Raw genomic sequence first — 19,330 nt, 5'->3', positions numbered from 1 at the left:
CATAAGATGCTAACTGATGAAAAGTAGGAATTAGATGCTCATTTGAAGTCTTAAACAAAGAGAAGCAGTATACAAGATGCAGGGTACTCAAGCAACAATACATTTAAATAGGGGGGTTGAGAAAGGTAACAAAAACATTTCCAAACTCCAATAAAACAGTGACATTGTATATGAAGTTCCTTTTAAACCAACAAAAAAGCATTTATCAAACTTAAGGATCTATATCATTTTTAACATACTAGGCTTGTCCTATTTTGCACAGTTTAACACATAGGCTGAGTTCCTTATGCAATACTTTCAAAATTTAAACCAACACATACTCTTTTTAAACATTACTTATCCAAACTGAAGTGGGAAGATATATTGAAGATTTGCCTAGTCAAGAACATTGAAGATTTTCCTATGTATTAGTGTGTTATTTAATTTCTAGGCTACCGCTAAAACCCTAAGTTTTGATAGAAATCAAAGGGAGATTGTTACACTTTGGAAATTTCGTGTCGTTTGCATTATGAGTAAACTAACGCAAGACTAAAGTGGACATAAAACCCTTACAAGGTTAAGGGGTGGCGGGTATTCGATCATTTAAAGTGTTTACCTTAAGGTTTCGGAGTTAAATGAATCGGCGGAAGTAAGTTCGTTGATGGATTGGAAACTTGAGTGATGTTTTGGGGAGATTTCGTGTTATTTGAGTTATACATTGCTTAGAATTACCTTTAGGGGGGTATATAGGGCCCCTTAGATGGTTAATGAAGTTTTATACAAGTGCAAAGAAGGTTCCATAAGGATTGGAGGTCAAGTGAATCGAAAAGAATGCATTTTGGCCAAAAATTGGAGTTTGTGGACCAGTTTGTTGTCGCAAACTGAGTTTGCTGTGCAGAAAACTGGCTGCAAACTCACCAAATTGGCATCCCTAATTTCCCAACCTCCTCCCTAAGGAGAGGAGGGGATATGCTGCCGCATCTCCATCTCAAATTGATGCGGCGGGGTGGGGGGGGGGTGAACTTAACGCCTTTTTAAGTCCCAAAAGGTCCCATTTTCATATCCACCTCCCATGCTTATTTCCCCACATTATTAGAGGGTTCTGGAGAGTTCTTAAAGCTTCCACAATATTCCAAACCTTTTCATACCATCAAGAGAGAAGATCAAACATCAAAACCTCAAGATAATCCATAGAAGGTGATTGTTCTTGTTTCCCATCAAGGTGGTGATGAACTTGATCTTGGAAGGAGTTGAGTAAGGTGAAGTTCTTCCATTATAAGGTATGTTCTTTATCCTATTCATATGATTGAGTTGATTTAAAGGTTTAGCAAGTTTTGGAGAGGAAATAATCATAGAAGAGAAGTCATAAAGTATTAAATTGAAGTTGATGACTATGAGGTGAACTTGAAAGGGGATTTTGGATAAATTTGAGATTAAATTGAATATGATTTTTTGATTTTGGTATTGTTGATGTTATTATTATTGTTTGGGAGTTGTTTTGGAGTTTGGTGGAAGTTGATAAAATCGGGGAGGTGCTACCCAAATTTCGCTAGCTCGCTAATTACTCTAGTTTGAACTTAAGAGTGTTTTTAAGATTTAACCTTAGTATGAATCCTCTTGAATGTAGATTTGCGAGCTTAGGAGGATAACATTAAGTAATTAAGGAGACGTAAAGGTATGTTAAGGCTAATCCCTTCTTTCTTAAGGCATGATTTCATTGTCGCAAACTTATACATGATATTCATAATGTCTTCCATGATGAATCCACTACTAGAAGTACTAAAGCTTATAATTCTTGATGCTCTTATGATATTATTGATATTGTTCTTCGTTGTTGATCCCATCATATGATAGTTGAACCTTATGAGAAGATATAATGATAACGATGATTCCATAATGTTAATCGGAGGTTCACCGACCTTGTGTCACTCCGATGGAGTTGTAATGTTTCCTTTGGACTCTCATTCATGCTTTATATGTATATGTATATGTATGCATCTTCTCACACCGAGCCGCGCTATGGTTGGACGGGTACGACACCTATTGTGCATACCACTGCAATTGGGTATGGATAACACCGAGCCTTATTATGGCCGGGTACGGGGGAACACCAAGCCTTGTTATAGCCGGGTACGAGGGACACAGAGCCTACATGGCCAGGTACGGTATTATTATGTATGTATGTAGGATACTGTTTTCTTTAGAGAAAGATTAAGTATGCATGACAGCCGCCCTCTAAGGTATAATTTGAACTCTTTATTTTGTGTTATTCGCATTATTTGATTATGCTGTTATTTATGCCTTACATACTTAGTACATTATTCGTACTGATGTCCTTTTTGTTTGTGGATGCTGCATTCATGCCCGCAGGTAGACATGGAGACAGACCAGGCCCCTAGGATGCTTCATCAGCGATTGCATAGAAGTGTTCCATTTGATCCGAAGTTGCCGTTTTGTTGGAACTATTTTTTTGTGGACATACTTGGGCATGGCGGGGTCCTGTCCTATCTTTATGATGTTATGTACTTCTTGTAGAGGCTTATAGGCAAATTGTATATAGTTAGATGTTTCATAACCTTCCGGTTCATATTTTTGTATATCATTTTTGACAGCCTTGTCGGCTTGTACATATGGGCATAGTTGATGATGTTTATATCGGTGTGCATATGTTCGATGGAACTTGTGTCTCCTCAGTTTGTGGTAATTATGAGTTAGCCAAGTGGCTCACCTAGGTGTGATCATGAAAAGTATGTTAGGAGGTGCTCGGTAGGTTAGCTCCGGGTGCCCGTCATGGCCCTCTGGTTGGGTCGTGACAAAAGTGGTATCAGAGCAGTTCGTCCTAGGGTGTGTCTACGAGCCGTGTCCAGTAGATTTTTTTTTATGGGTGTGAAGCGTGCCACACTAATAAACAGGAGGCTCCGGGGCACTTAGGAATGATTAACCTTCCTTTCTCATCTTAGTTCGTGTGATAGAGCCATGTTATAAGGACTCTTATTTCCTGACTGTGTGTTATGATTTCAGCGATGCCTGTGAAGAGAAAAGCAACAGCGGCCCAGAAGGGCAAGTCAGTGGCAGATAGGAGGACTAAGGGGGTACTACCTACAGCTATATACCCATTTCGACTAAGTCGTGCGGGCACTTATCTTTCACACCTCGGTAAGCGAACCCTCAACCCAACGATAAGTAAGACATAAAAAAATAAATAAATCAAGCGGAAAAGAATAATTATGTAAGTCTCACAATAATATACAATAGAAATAGTGCGGAAATAAGGAAAATACCCCTAGGGTCTGGTCTAAGTCATACAAGAGAATCTAAATGAAATTATACAAGTCTAGAATATAAAAATACATCATCTGTCTATATCTCAGAGTAGAAAAGTAAGACATAATAATAAGAGGAGTCTTCAAGGCAGCGAACGACTCGTGCTCACCCTGGAAACTTGATGCTAAGCTGATGGCGACTATCGGCCACGGTAGACGGAGGGAGAACCAACTTGGTACTCTACATTCATAAAAGAATGCAGCAAGTGCAGATCGGTATAAAACCATAGTACTGGTAGGTATCATAGGCCGACTAAGCATTGCTAACATAATTCAGATAAAAAAGTAAGATAGGCAGATAAATCAACAAGTATAAGCCAAACATAATCGGAACCAAGTACACATCATTTCCTAAGTAGAGCATGTAAACCCAAATGGGCCAAGTCTCAATATGACATATCCGAAGCCAACATCACAAGTAAAGCACCAAACCATCTCAATATAAGCCACGATGAAATGCAATGCAATAATGTATGAATGCAAATGCAATGCCATGCAAAGCTGTGTACACATGTACTCCGAACGGAATACCTCCACGTCTCGGTAGCACAACCTAAGGTGACTCGCTAAGTCTAAGTGCTACTCATCCCAAATCTTTGCCCAAGAGACAGATGAGACCCCGGATCTTTGCCCGCGAGGGGTTCTCACCGGCACCACCCTGAGGGACCAGCGGAGTCCATGCACTCACTCAATCCACTATTCCGGGACTAACATCGTATATCAGACTCTCACATCACTCTCATTTAAAAATCGAGCCCAGCTCATCACAGTGTCTCATCAAGTACCAACAATGTATCAACAACATATCATGAGAATGAGTGCAATGCGGGTGTCAACATCAATAATCAGAGTCAATATCACAAGTACCAACATGGGTACGCTAACAACATATCAATGTCACAAGTACCAACATGGGTACACTAACAATATCATGAAAGACTACACAAGTCATATAGAACTCGATCCTCGTATCAACGTCAACCCATATGATACTACAATATCACAATCAAGATGGGGCAACAGAATCCAGTATCTACTAACAACACGTGGAATCAAGCCAGCACAATAGAACAATCAAGTCATAACACAATGGGGTGGCTAGCCCCAATCACTCAACAGGGCCAAACCTAAGACAATATCTAACCTAACTTCATACCCGAAGGTTTACATGCTTTCTCCGATAATATCATATAAATATATGCTTCGCTACACGAAGTCTCACCAAGGGTAAGCCGTAACCTACCTGGATGGTCGAACAACAATACACCAACAATCACTCTTTTGCGTTGCCCTTCCGCTGAGCCTCAAGATCAAAGAAGTCTATGCATATTCGAAATCTAGATTAGAAATCATGAAGATTGATACTAATATTGCTATCATTCAATTTAGGTCAAAATTAATCCTAGAATTTGGGAAAATGGGGCTCACAAGGTCAAAACGGGAAACTCGGGGGTAAAATATCAAATTAAATACTAGGTGATCAAAACCCATCAACTAATTGCTCAATTAACTCAAAGATTAACCCAATTTCGAAATTCAAGTAAAACCCCTAATTTTGGGTATAAACTCACTCAATTTCATCACTAATAACCCTAGATAGAAAATCCATAAAAACCCACTTTAAATCTTCCATTACTAAGGGACTAACAAGGAAAGAGGAATTCTAAGATGAATAGGAACAAGGAATTAGTAAAGAGTTTAGCAAGACTTACCACCAAGAGTTTTTTCCAAGATTCTTCTAAAATAGTCCCCAAAAGCTCAATTTTCATAATGGTGATAATGATAGACTAAGAGATTTTTAATACACACTTAATAAAATAACAGGCCCGATACTGCCATGGCAGCATCGGGGCCGCCACTGCATCACTGCCCTAGCGCCTTCCCAGACCGTCAGGGCGGTCTGGGCAGAACACACTTGGCTGCCCCAACGGCCATCCCACCGCAACAGTGATGCCGCTTTGGCGGACACCAGGTACCAGAATCCCCAAAGATTTCTAAGACTCAACCGAAATACAGAACCACTCCTGAGGCTATCTGCTCACAAACCACATACACAGACCCACATAAAAACAAGCTACAAACGCACTCGTAGCCTCGAAATTTCCAACGGAGGTCCCTTTGACTGAGTCAACCCCCGATACCTCATTACCAACTTCCCAACCGTAGTCCCAAAATGCATCCGAGTGCATTGGGAACTGAACCTAATATACACATAAGTTCTAAACGAGCATTCGGACTTCTCAAAATCGATGAATTTTTTAAAAAGGTTCGTTTACCCAAAAGTCAACTTTGGGTCAACTCTTTTTTGCTTAAAGCCTAATTTTCAGAAAAAGTTGCCCGAATAAAATCTAGACATCTCGGGAATCGTTTCAACGGTCCCCTCGCGTAAAAAATGAGCTAATCGGACACGAAAAATGTCACGACCCAATTTAGGATCGCGCGGGCACCTACCTTTCTCTCCTTGGTAGGCGAACCCTCAATTAAAAGATACTTCCATCAATAAGGACAAATTGAATAAACCAATAAATAAGTACAATTAACAGCGGATATCCATTCATTTCATAGCTCAAGATTTAAAAAGATTACAATAGTTTAATAAATACAGACTCATTGCGACTTCCCATGAACTGGTCTAGACGAGTACAAGAGCGACTAAATGATCCAGATTACACAACACTCTAAGACTCAACCTCCCTTACGAAATGAAGTGGGAGGCCTTCCAGATAGGAAGACAACCATGAGGCTCAAGAATAGAAATTACCATTAGAACCCTCATAAGAGACTTCGGATTAATAAGGAAGGTTTGGGATTTTAACCCACTTATAGATTCTATCTACAATAACACTAGGGGTTTTACCAATTTTTAAGCTTATATTGAGAAAGACCCATTTCCAAGATCCATGAAAGAACTCATTTTTAAGAAGAAAAAAAGGTAGGAATCTAGGTTATTAACTCATTTAGGCGGAGAACATGGAAGATTATTTAATGGAGTTCATATGAAAGATAAAGCTAACCCATCATTACTCCAACTCTAAAGACTTGTAATACCCATTAGATGGTTCTCTAGGTGAAGACTTTTAGGAGTAATTTACTTGGTGGAAGGAGAATTTGAAGGCGTTAGAAGGATTTTCATGCCCAACAAATCTAATTTTTACACTACCCCAAGGACCTAGGCAGCTGGAATTTAGGGTTGTGAAAAATGGTACCAATTCCCGAAATGATTTCACAAACAAGTATTTCATTGAACGTGACCGCCCCAGCAGTACGTTCATGTTACATCTCGGAGATTTTGGTTTTTGCGCTGTGAGTAGACAAACGCAAGCTTAAGGTGAACATGAAGTCCTTAGAAGATTAAGGAGAGTATTTGATAACTTTAAGCGCATACCATAAGATTTTGGAGTCATATGAATCGATGAAGCTAAGTTCGTCGAAGGAAGTGAAAATATAAGACATGTTTGGGAAGGTTTCGCTACAAGTGAGTTATGATGTGTTTAGTAATCTCTTGAGGGGGAGCTGTAGGGCCCCTTGGATGGTTAATGAAGTGTTATACAAGTGTCAATAAGGTTCTACAAGGATTTGAGGTGAACAGATCGATGAGAGTAAGTTTCAGGAAAAGATGGGTTGTACGGTCATTTATACGGATCGTATAATTTATACAACCCGTATAATGGTCCGTAGAACAATTCCAGTGAAGGATGAACCCCTGGTGGGATTATACGGATCGTATAAATGGCCGTATAATCGGGTCGGGCCAGTTTTTTTTTTTATATATGGACGACCCTTGTCCTTTTTTTTTTTTTTTCATTTCCCAGTTTCCCCAAACCCTTAAAAGCTCTAGAACCTTCCTCCAAGCATATTCCACCCAAACCCAAGAGAAATCAAAGATCAAATAGCTAGAATCAAGATATTCAAGTGTTGGGAGACTCACTAGGGTTTGTAAGATTCAAGAATTCCATGGGTGTTGAAGTTAGGTTTCATTCAAGTTGGTAACTTGATCCAAAGCTCATTCCTATGTGATAAAAGGTTAGTTTTCATGCTTATTTTATGTTATTAAGCATGCTTGATAATTGAACAACTTGAGTAAGGGAAGAAAGTGGAAGATGAAGTTTAAATATAGATTTAATGATCTTTTGGGTAGTAAATTAAATTGAGTTACCATTGTTAGAATGTTATAAGTGTAATCTTCTTAGTAAGGATAATAATGAAGACAAGGAAGTGTTATATACAATTGTACAAAGGGTTGATGTGAAGTTGTTGATATGAATTGATTATCAGAATGAATTTTGAGACTTAATGGAATATGACTACTTGATTATGATATTGTGGATGTTATTATGGTTGTTTGGGAGTTGTTTTGTAATAGGGTGGAAGTCGATGAAATAGGGGAAATACTGCCCAATTTTCGCTAAGCTTATGAATTATTCTAGTTTGAAGTTAAGAGTGCCTTTAAGACTTAACCTTGGTATGGATCCTTTTAAATATAGATTTGTCAAGCTTTGGAGGTGAACGTTAAGTAGTTAAGAAGACGTAAAGATATGTAAGGCTAACCCTTCCTTTGTAAGGCATGATTCTATTGTTGTATACCTATTCATGAAATTCACCATGTCTTCCATGACGCCTCCATTTCTAGAAGTGCTAAAGCTCATAAGTATTGATATTCTCATGATATCGTTGATCTCATCCTATGATAGTTTCCCTCTAAAGGAAGACATGATGATGATGTTGACGCTACTTATGTACTCCTATGTGTATATGTATGTATATATGTATGGCCATTATGTAACACCGAGCTTGTATGGCCGGGTATGATATTCATTGCACGCACACCATTGCAGTTGGGTATGGAAAACACCGAGCTTTGCTATGGTTGGGTATGTGTGACACCGAACCTCTATGGTCAAGTATGGTATTACTATATATGTGTGCGTATGTATGGAAAGTTTCTATTAAAAAAGGGGTAAGTAAATATGATGGACGTCTGAAGAGGTATATGTATAGTTCTCCTATCTCATAGCTCTTCTATCTCATGTTATCCTTTATGTTATCATTATGTTACTGCTTATGCCTTACATACTCAGTATATTATTCGTACTGACGTCCTTTTGTTTGTGGATTCTGCGTCAGGCCCGCAGGTGGACAAGGAGATAGACTTGATGCTGCTTATCCAGAGACTGCGTAGAGGAGCTCCATTCGATTCGGAGCTACAGCTATTGGTACTGTTCTTTTGTGTATATATATGGGCATGGCGGGGCCCTCTCCCGTCTTTATGATGTTACATACTCTTTTTAGAGGCTCGGAGACTGTTGTGTGTAGCTAGATGTCTCTCAACCTTGTCTGCGCATAATTTGTATAACATTTATTTTAACCTTATTGGCTTGTGTATATGTATATGGGCATAGTTGATGATGTTGATATAAAAGTCCTCTTGCCCTATAAGATTTGCTCTATTGATGCACATGAAGTGCGAGTTAGCCATGTGGCTCACCTAGTTATATTTGTGAAAGTATGATGGGAGGTGCCCGGGTGGGTTAACTCCAGGTGCCCGTCATGGCCCTCCGGTTGGGTCGTGACAAAAGTGGTATCAGAGCAGTTCCGTCCTTGAGTGTGTCTACGAGCCGTGTCCAGTAGAGTCTTTGTTTATGGGTGTGTTGCGTGCCACACTTATAAACAGGAGGCTGCAAGCATTTAGGAATGAATGACCTTCTTTCTTCATAGATCGTGCGATAGAGCCATGATATAAGGATTTCTATTTTCTTAACCGTGTGTTATGTATTTCAGAGATGCCTGTAAAGAGAAAGGCTACGGCAGCCCAAAAGGGCAAGACAGTGGCAGGAAAACGGACTGAGAGAGTACCGCCAACAGATATGGAGGAGGGTGAGTCCCAGAATAAGGTTCCATCTCAGTCCACTCACTCGTTGCCTATTTCAAAGGAACATGAGGGAGCCTCAGCCCCAGCTCCCCCACCTGATGCTTCGAGCCAAGATGTGAAAGAGGCCATTCATTTGCTGACTCAGTTAGTTGTCGCTTAGGCCCAGAGGCAGGGTACGGGTCATGGTGATAGGGATATTAGTGCAAGAGCTCATGATTTTATTAGCTTGAACTCTCCGAAATTCTTTGGGTCAAAGCCGGATGAGAACCCTCAAAGCTTTATTGATAGGATGTTGAGAACACTTCGGTTAATGCATGCTTCAGACGTCGAATCTGTAGAATTGGCTTCCTATAGATTACGGGATGTTGCGGTTCATTGGTATACGGTTTGGATGTCTTCTAAGGGAGTCAATGCACCTCCCCCGGTATAGCAAGAATCCATTGATGCTTTCGTCCGACATTACTTACCCCCAGACATTCGGCGGGCTAGAGCCGATAAGTTCTTAAATCTTAGGCAAGGAAGTATAAGTGCCCTAGAGTATAGCCTGCGCTTCAATTATTTGGTCAGGTATGCTCCTGCCATGGTAGCAGACATGGGTGATTGAGTGCACCGGTTTGTGAGTGGCTTAGGGCCGCATTTGATGGATAAGTGCTTGACTGCGTCACTTCAAGATGGCATGGACATTTCACGTATTCAAGCCCATGTCCAAAATTTGGAGGAAAGCCAACAACAGCAAAAAGGTGAGCGTGAACTTGATAGAGGTCATAACAAAAGGGCTAGATCTTCGGGTCCCACTAGCGAGTTCAGAGGAGGGCAAAGATAGCAGTTTTCTAGGCATTCAGGCCATTGTATGAATAGTGCGCCTCCGCAATCTACAGGCCAGAAATTTGATAGATCTATTCATTCCGGGCCAAGTCAGAGTTTTAGAGCTTCAGGTTCTCATTACAGGGGTGAATCGGGTCAGGAAAGGTCGCCCATACCACGATGTTCTCAATGAAAGAAGCTACATTTGGGCCAGTGTCGATTGGGTTCAGATGTTTGCTATGCATGTGGTCGGCCAGGCCATATCATGCATGAATGCCTCTCGATTGGTGGTAGGGGTAGGGTCCAGCCCTCAGGGTGAGCAGCTGGGTCTTCATCATCGATGCGCCCTCCGGGGCAAGGCTCACAAACACCAGCTAGTCGTGGTAGAGGTAGATGAGGAGCTCACAGTTCGAGTGGCCCTCAGCACCGTATTTACGCATAGGTTGGATGTCAGGATCTTGAGTCCTCCCTTGACGTTGTCACATATATATTATCGGTATTTTCTCTTGATTTATATGCATTGATCGATCCGGAATCCACATTGTCTTATGTTACTCCCTATATTGCTAGTCGATTTGGGGTGAAGCCGGAGTCAATCAAACCTTTCGAGGTATCAACACCCGTTGGTGATACGGTAATAGCTAGTCGAGTATATATAAATTGTGTAGTTGTGATTTTTTATCATCGTACTATGGTCGATTTACATGAGTTGAAAATGGTGGACTTTGATGTTATTATAGGCATGGATTGGTTGGTTTCTTGCTATGCCAATGTTGATTGTAGAACAAAAATGGTTTGCTTCCAGTTTTCGGGAGAACCAGTTTTCGAATGGAAAGGAAATATAGGTTCTCCGTGAGATAGGTTTATTTCCTATCTCAAGGCCAGGAAAATGACTGCTAACGGTTGTATTTATCATTTATTCCAGGTTCAAGATATAGAAGCCAAGTCGACGACTCTTCAGTCTGTCCCCGTAGTGAATGGATTTCCGGATGTATTCCCGGATGAGCTTCCAAACCTTCCCCTAAAGTGGGAGATCGATTTTGCTATTGAGGTGTTATCGGATACCAAGCCTATATCTATTCCTCCTTATAGGATGGCTCCCGCAGAATTTAAAGAGTTGAAAGAACAATTGAAAGACTTGCTTGAAATAGGCTTCATTAGGCCTAGTTCATCCCCGTGGGGAGCACCCGTGTTGTTTGTAACAAAGAAAGATGGCTCCTTGCGAATGTGTATCGATTACAGGCAATTGAATAAGGTGACGATCAAGAATAAATATCCGTTTCCAAGGATTGATGATTTATTTGATCAATTGCAGGGTGCCAAACGGTTTTCAAAGATAGATTTGAGATGTGGGTATCATCAAGTGCGAGTCAGGGAGGAAGATATATTCCTAAGACGGCCTTCAGAACGAGATATGGTCATTTTGAGTTCCCGGTAATGTCATTTGGGCTAAATAATGCACCGACAGTATTCACGGACTTGATGAACAATGTGTTCAGGCCTTTCTTAGATTTATTTGTGATTTTGTTCATTGATGATATCCTGGTATATTCTCGGTCCGAATCAGAAAATGCAGATCATTTATATACTGTCCTTAGAATTCTGCAGGCTCAAGAGCTATTTGTAAAATTTCAAAGTGAGAGTTTTGGTTGAATTCAGTGACCTTTTTGGGGCATATTATTTCAGCCGATGGTATTCAGGTGGATACCTAGAAAATTGAGGCTGTGAAGACTTGGCCAAGGCCTACAACGCCTACGGAGGTTCGTAGTTTTTTGGGTTTGGCAAGTTATTACAGAAAATTTATGGAAGGTTTTTCTTCTATTTCTGCATCATTGTCGAAGATAACTCAGAAGGAAGCTAAATTTCAATGGACGGATGCTTGAGAACGCAGTTTTCAGGAGTTAAAGAATAGATTAACTTTGGCCCCGATTTTGACACTTCTAGAAGGATCGGGAGGCTATGTACTCTACTGTGATGCTTCAGGCATTAGGTTAGGATGTGTGTTGATGCAGCATGTCAAGGTGATTTCTTACGCTTTAAGGCAATTGCGAAAACATGAGAAAAATTATCCAACCCATGATCTTGAGTTAGCTGCGGTGATTCATGCATTGAAGATGTGGAGACATTATTTGTATGGTGTCCATGTTGATATTTATACAGATCATAAGAGCCTTCAGTATATTTTCAAGCAGAAAGAATTGAATTTACGGCAGAGGCGATAGTTGGAGTTGTTGAAAGATTATGATGTTAACATCCTATACCATCCCGGGAAGGCGAACGTTGTGGCTGACGCTCTTAGCCATATATCTATGGGTAGCTTATGTGATGTTCAGCCAGATAAAAGAGATTTAGCTCTTGAGCTCTAGCAGTTAGCTAGCCTAGGAGTTCGGGTAATGGACTCGGGCAATATGGGAGCTACCATTCAGAATTCAGCTATCTTGTCACTAGTAGTTGAGGTGAAAGAGCGCCAATATAAGGATCCCATACTAGTTCGTTACAGAAATACACTTCCTCAGAAGGAAAAGTCATCCTTTGAGATTTATGGAGATGGAGTTCTTCGATGTCGAGGCAGGTTGTGTGTTCCCGATGTTACAGGATTGCATCGTCAGATTTTGAAAGAAGCCCATTGTTCCCGTTATGATGTTCACCCCAGAGCGACGAAAATGTACCATGATCTTATATCTATATATTAGTGGAATGGAATGAATAAATACATAGCGGAATTCGTGGCCCAATATCCTAATTGTCAGCAAGTGAAAATTGAACACCAATAGCCCGGTGGATTGTTGCAAGCTATGAAAATTTTGACTTAGAAATGGCAAGTGATTAATATGGACTTCATCGCAGGCTTACCTCGTTCTAAGCATAAATATGATTCTATATGGGTAATTGTGGATAGACTTACGAAGTCAACTCATTTTCTACCGGTTAGAACTACGTATTTACCGGAAGATGATGCAAAGCTTTATGTCAAAGAGATAGCGTGGCTCCATGGTGTTCCAGTATCCATTATTTCCGATAGAGGGACGCAGTTTACAGCCAACTTTTGGAAGTCCTTCCAAGAAGGTTTGGGGACTCAGGTGAGTCTTAGTACATTATATCATCCACAGACTGATGGGCAAGCTGAGCGTACCATCCAGACCCTCGAGGATATGCTACGGGCATGTGTGTTGGATCTTGGAGGTAGTTGGGATGATCACTTACCGCTTATTGAATTTTCTTATAACAACAGTTATGATTCTAGCATCCAAATGGCCCCGTATGAGGCTTTATATAGGCGCAAGTGCAGATCGCCAATTGGGTGGTTCGAAGTAGGAGAAACCACACTAAAAGGGCCAGACTTGATCCAGCAAGCCATAGAAAAGGTCAAGCTTATACAGGATCGATTGTTACCAGCTCAGAGTCTTAAGAAATCTTATGCAGATAATCATCGATGAGATTTAGAGTTCCCAGTGAAAGACAGGGTATTCTTGAAGGTGTCGCCAATGAAGGGCGTCATGAGATTTGGCAAAAAAGGCAACTTAGTCCCCAGGACATTGGACCTTATGAGATTGTACACAAGGTAGGCCAAGTGGCTTATGAATTAGATCCACCGTCGGAATTGGAATCAGTCCATCTGGTTTTTCATGTATTAATGCTTCGCAAGTGTATTGGAGATCCTTCCAGAATTGTACCTGTAGATGATGTTCAAGTTACCGAGCAACTGTCCTACAAAGAAGTTCCTATTGTCATTCTAGCTAGGCAAGTACGGAGACTCAAAACCAAAGATGTAGCTTCAGTTAAAGCCCTATGGAGAAATAATAACAGAGAAGAAATGACCTGGGAAGCAGAAGAAGACATGAAATTTAGGTGCCCATATTTATTTCCACCTCCAGAGGAGACCCAGGCATAGACGTCATTGTCCCCAGGTATGTAATGCTTTCTTTGATGCTTTTTTGGTCGTGTGTGGCCATGTTTGTTGTTGTTGTTGTGGCCCTGTGAGGCGATATATTTTGGGTTGTTGTGACAGGATGGTAGTGCCATATTACAGGGGAAACTCTGGCGAAATTTTTATAGAATCCCCAAGAGTCTAACGTTCGAGGATGAATGTTCCTAAGGGAGGGGAGAATGTTATATCTCAGTGATTTTGGAGTCATATGAATCGATGAAAATAAGTTCGTCGAAGGAAGTGGAAATGTAAGACATGTTTGGGAAGGTTTCGCAACAAGTGAGCTATGATGTGGTTAGTAATGTCTTGAGGGGGAGCTATAGGGCCCCTTGGATGATTAATGAAGTTTTATACAAGTGACAATAAGGTTCCACAAGGATTTGAGGTTGAATGGATCGACGAGAGTGAGTTTATGGAAAAAATGGGTTGTACGGTCATTTATAAGGACCATATAATTTATGCGGCCCGTATAATGGTCTGTAGAACCATTCCAGTGAAGGGTGAACCCCTGGTGGGATTATACGGTCCATTTATACGGACCGTATAAGTTGTACGGACCGTATAAATGGCTGTATAATCGAGTCAGGTCAGTTTTTATTTTTTTATATATGGACGACCCATGTTTTTTTTTTCATTTCCCAGTTTCCCTAAACTCTTAAAAGCTCTAGAACCTTCCTCCAAGCGTATTCCACCCAAACCAAGAGAAATCAAAGATCAAATATCTAGAATCAAGATATTCAAGTGTTGGGAGACTCACTAGCATTTGTAGGATTCAATAATTCCATGGGTGTTGAAGTTAAGGTTTCATTTAAGTAGGTAACTTGATCCAAAGCTCATTCCTATGTGATAAAAGGCTAGTTTTCATGCTTATTTCATGTATTTAAGCATGCTTGATTGTTGAACAACTTGAGTAAGCGAAGAAAGTGGAAGATGAAGTTTAAATATAGATTTAATGATGAGTTACGATTGTTAGAATGTTATGAGTGTAATCTTGTTAGGAAGGACAATAATAATGACAAGGAAGTGTTACATACAATTGTACAAAGGGTTGATGTGAAGTTGTTAATATGAATTGATTATGAGAATGAATTTTGAGACTTAATGGAATATGACTACTTGATTATGATATTGTGGATGTTGTTATGGTTGTTTGGGAGTTGTTTTGTAATAGGGTGGAAGTCGATGAAATAGGGGAAATGCTGCCCAATTTTCGCTAAGCTTATGAATTATTCTAGTTTGAACTTAAGAGTGCCTTTAAGACTTAACCTTGGTATGGATCCTTTTAAATGTAGATTTCTCAAGCTTTGGAGGTGAACGTCAAGTAATTAAGAATACGTAAAAGTATGTAAGGCTAACCCTTTCTTCTTAAGGCATGATTCCATTGTTGTACACCTATTCATGAAATTCACTATGTGTTCCATGACGCCTCCATTTCTAGAAGTGCTAAAGCTTATAAGTCTTGATACTCTCATGATATCGTCGATCTTATCATACGATAGTCGGCCTCTAAAGAAAGACATATTGATGATGATGATGTTGACGCTACTTATGTACTCCTGTGTGTATATGTATGTATATATGTATAGCTATTATGTAACACCGAGCTTGTATGGCCGGGTATGATATTCATTGCGCGCACACCACTACAGTTGGGTATGGACAACACTGCGCCTTGCTATGGCCGGGTATGTGTGACATCGAACCTCTATGGTCGGGTATGATACTACTATATATGTGTGCATATGTAAGTGCGTATGTATGAAAGGTTTCTATCAGAAAAAAGGTAAGTAAATATGATGGACGTTTCAAGAGGTATATGTATAATTCTCCTATCTCATAGCTCTTCTATCTCATGTTATCCTTTATGTTATCATTATGTTACTGCTTATGCCTTACATACTCAGTACATTGTTTGTACTGACGTCCTTTTGTTTGTGGACGTTGCGTCATGCCCGCAGGTGGACAGGGAGATAGACTTGATCGTTAGACTGCTTATCCAAAAACTGCGTAGAGGAGCTCCATTCGATTGGGAGCTGCAGTTGTTGGTACTATTCTTTTGTGTATATATATGGGCTTGGCGGGGCCCTGCCCCATCTTTATGATGTTACATACTCTTTTTAGAGGCTCGTAGACAGTTGTGTATAGCTTGATGTCTCTCAGCCTTGTCGGCTCATAATTTGTTTATCATTTTGTTATCCTCGTCGGCTTGTGTATATGTATATATGCGTAGTTGATGATATTGATATAAAAGTGCTCTTGCCCGATAAGATTTGCATTATTGATTCACATGAATTACGAGTTAGCCTTGTGGCTCACCAAGGTGCCCAAGTGGGTTAACTCCTGGTGCCCGTCATGGCCCTCCGGTTGAGTCGTGAAAAAAGTGGTATTAGAGCAGTTCCGTCTTAGGGTGTGTCTACGAGCCGTGTCCAGTAGAGTCTTATTTATGGGTGTGTTGCGCACCAAACTTATAATAAGAGGCTGCGAGCATTTAGGAATGAATGATCTTCTTTTTTCATAGATTGTGCGATAGAGCCATGATATAAGGATTTCTCTTTTCTTAGCCGTGTGTTATATATTTCAGAGATTCCTGTAAAGAGAAAGGCTACGGCAGCCCAAAAGGGCAAGACAGTGGCAGGAAAGCGGACTGAGAGAGTACCGCCGATAGATATAGAGAAGGGTGAGTCCCAGAATGAGATTCCATCTTGGTCCTCTCACTCGTTGCCTATTTCAGAGGAGCATGAGGGAGCCTCAGCCCCCACTCCAGCACCCGCAGTTCCCCCACTAGATGCTTCAAGCCAAGATTTTAAAAAGGCCATTCATTTGCTGACTCAGTTAATTGTCGCTCAGGCCCAGCGGTAGGGTACGGGTCATGGTGATAGGGCTGTTAGTGCAAAAACCTGTGATTTTATTAGCTTGAACCCTCCGAAATTCTTCAGGTTAAAGTCGGATGAGGACCCTCAAAGCTTTATTGATGGGATGTTGAGAACACTTCGGTTAATGCATGCTTCAAACGTCGAATCGGTCGAATTCGCTTCGTATAGACTACGTGATGTTGCGGTTCATTGGTATACGGTTTGGATGTCCTCTAGGGGAGTCAATGCACCTTCCCCGATGCAAGAATTCGTTAATGCTTTCCTCCGACATTACTTACCCCTAGAGGTTCGGCGGGCTAGAGTCAATAAGTTCTATAATCTTAGGCAAGGAAGTATGAGTGCCCTAGAGTATAACCTCCGCTTGAATTCTTCGGCTAGGTATGCTCCAGCCATGGTAGCGCATATGGGTGATCGAGTGCACCGGTTTGTGAGTGGCTTAGGGACATATTTGATGGATAAGTGATTGACTGTGTCACTTCAAGATGGTATGGACATTTCTCGCATTCAAGCCCATGCCCAAAATTTGGAGGAAAGCTAACAACAGCAAAGAAGTGAGTGTGAACTTGATAGAGGTCATAACAAGAGTGCTAGATCTTCGGGTCTGACTAGCGAGTTTAGAGAAGGGCAAAGACAGTAGTTTTCTAAGCATTCAGGCCATTCCATAACTAGTGCGCCTCCGCGATCTACGGGCCAGAGATTTGATAGATCTATTCATTCCGGGCCAAGCCAGAGTTTTAGAGCTTCAGGTTCTCATTACAGGGGTGACTCGGGTCAGGCAAGGTCACCATACCATATTGTTCTCAGTGCGAGAAGCTACATTAGGGCCAGTGCAAATTGGGTTAAGATGCTTGCTATGCATGCGGTCGGCCAGGCCATATTATGCGTGACTGCCCCTCGATTGGTGGTAGGGGCAGGGTCCAGCCCTCAGGTTCAGTAGCTGGTTCTTCATCATCTATACGCCCTCCAGGGCAAGGCTCACAGACACCAGTTAGTCCTGGTAGAGGTAGAGGAGGAGCTCCCAGTTCGAGTGGCCCTCAGCACCGTATTTACGCATTGGCTGGACGACAGGATCTTGATTCCACCCCTGATGTTGTCATAGGTATATTATCGGTATTTTCTCTTGATGTATATGCATTGATCGATCCGGGCTCCACATTGTCATATGTTACTCCCTTATGTATATGCATTGTCTTCAGGCTCGAGAGCTATTTGCAAAATTTTCAAAGTGTGAGTTTTGGTTGAATTCGATGACCTTTTTGGGGCATATTATTTCAGCCGACGGTATTCAGGTGGATATCCAGAAAATTGAGGCAGTGAAGACTTGGCCAAGGCCTACAACACCTACGGAGGTTCGTAGTTTTCTAGGTTTGGCAGGTTATTACAGAAGATTTGTGGAAGTTTTTTCTTCTATTTCTGCATCATTAACGAAACTAACTCAGAAGACAACTAAATTTCAATGGACAGATGCTTGTGAACACAGTTTTCAGGAGTTAAAGAATAGATTAACTTCGGCCCCAGTTCTGACACTTCCAGAAGGATCGGAAGGCTATGTAGTCTATTATGATGCTTTAGACGTTGGGTTAGGATGTTTTTTTTTGTTAAGCAAAGCCACCAGAAAGGTGGAGATTTATTGATAAACAAAATATGTACATATCAATCCAAAAGTGATTGATCAAATAAATAAAACAACAACAGAAAAGAAAATCAACAAGTGGAAAATGGAAATACAGATTTAGTATGAAACAGACTATTAACAACTATTAATCCAAGGGCCTTGACTTGATAACATCTATCACACCTTCAAAGTCTCACATGTGGAATGTTTCAAATCAGTTGAATCATTCTTCAGGACACTTAAATGTAGTTGTGTTCTTCTGTAGAAACCAACATCTGTATGGAAGCAAAAAACCACTCTCAACTTTGTACCATTGTCAAAAGATCATGAATCCTAGCCTGGACATGTGAAGCTTCCATATTAAGAAATGATACCATCTTAATATAGTTGCTACATCTGTCCATGCTAGTTCATTCAGCATATTGAATATGGCTCTTCTACATATCTTGATCATCAGTCTGGTGCTCTCTCATGGGCTGTCCTTATTCTCAGGTTTGGAAATCCATCTTATATCTTCCTAGCTTGACCTTCTGCATGAAAACCAGGTCACTATAGTACTTGATCCATAACTAGTACAATCTGCTACTTAGATCATGAGCATCACACCACTTATACTAAGGAATGAGCATGCCAAGCACACTGATACCACCCTAATACAGATGCTGCAAATACTCACAATCTGTTGTAAAACTGTACTCAATAATGGTTTACAGTTCTGTTGTCAAGGACTAATCTGGTGCTTTGTCTTCAAGGGTTCTTATTCTCAAGTTAGGAATTCCTCTTTTTTCCATATTCAGAATCCTTTTAGCTTGACTTGGTAATTCCTGAAAATTATGAAACTGCACTGAACCTGCAAAATAAAAAACCAAGTTAGTTAAAAAATTTGTAAGCCCATTTCCTTCTCTATGTATATGCTCCACAGACACTCTTTGATCATCC

Source organism: Lycium barbarum, chromosome 8 (genome assembly GCF_019175385.1).
Source record: "Lycium barbarum isolate Lr01 chromosome 8, ASM1917538v2, whole genome shotgun sequence".
Classification (NCBI taxonomy): domain Eukaryota; kingdom Viridiplantae; phylum Streptophyta; class Magnoliopsida; order Solanales; family Solanaceae; genus Lycium; species Lycium barbarum.
This window is presented reverse-complemented; position numbering follows the sequence as displayed.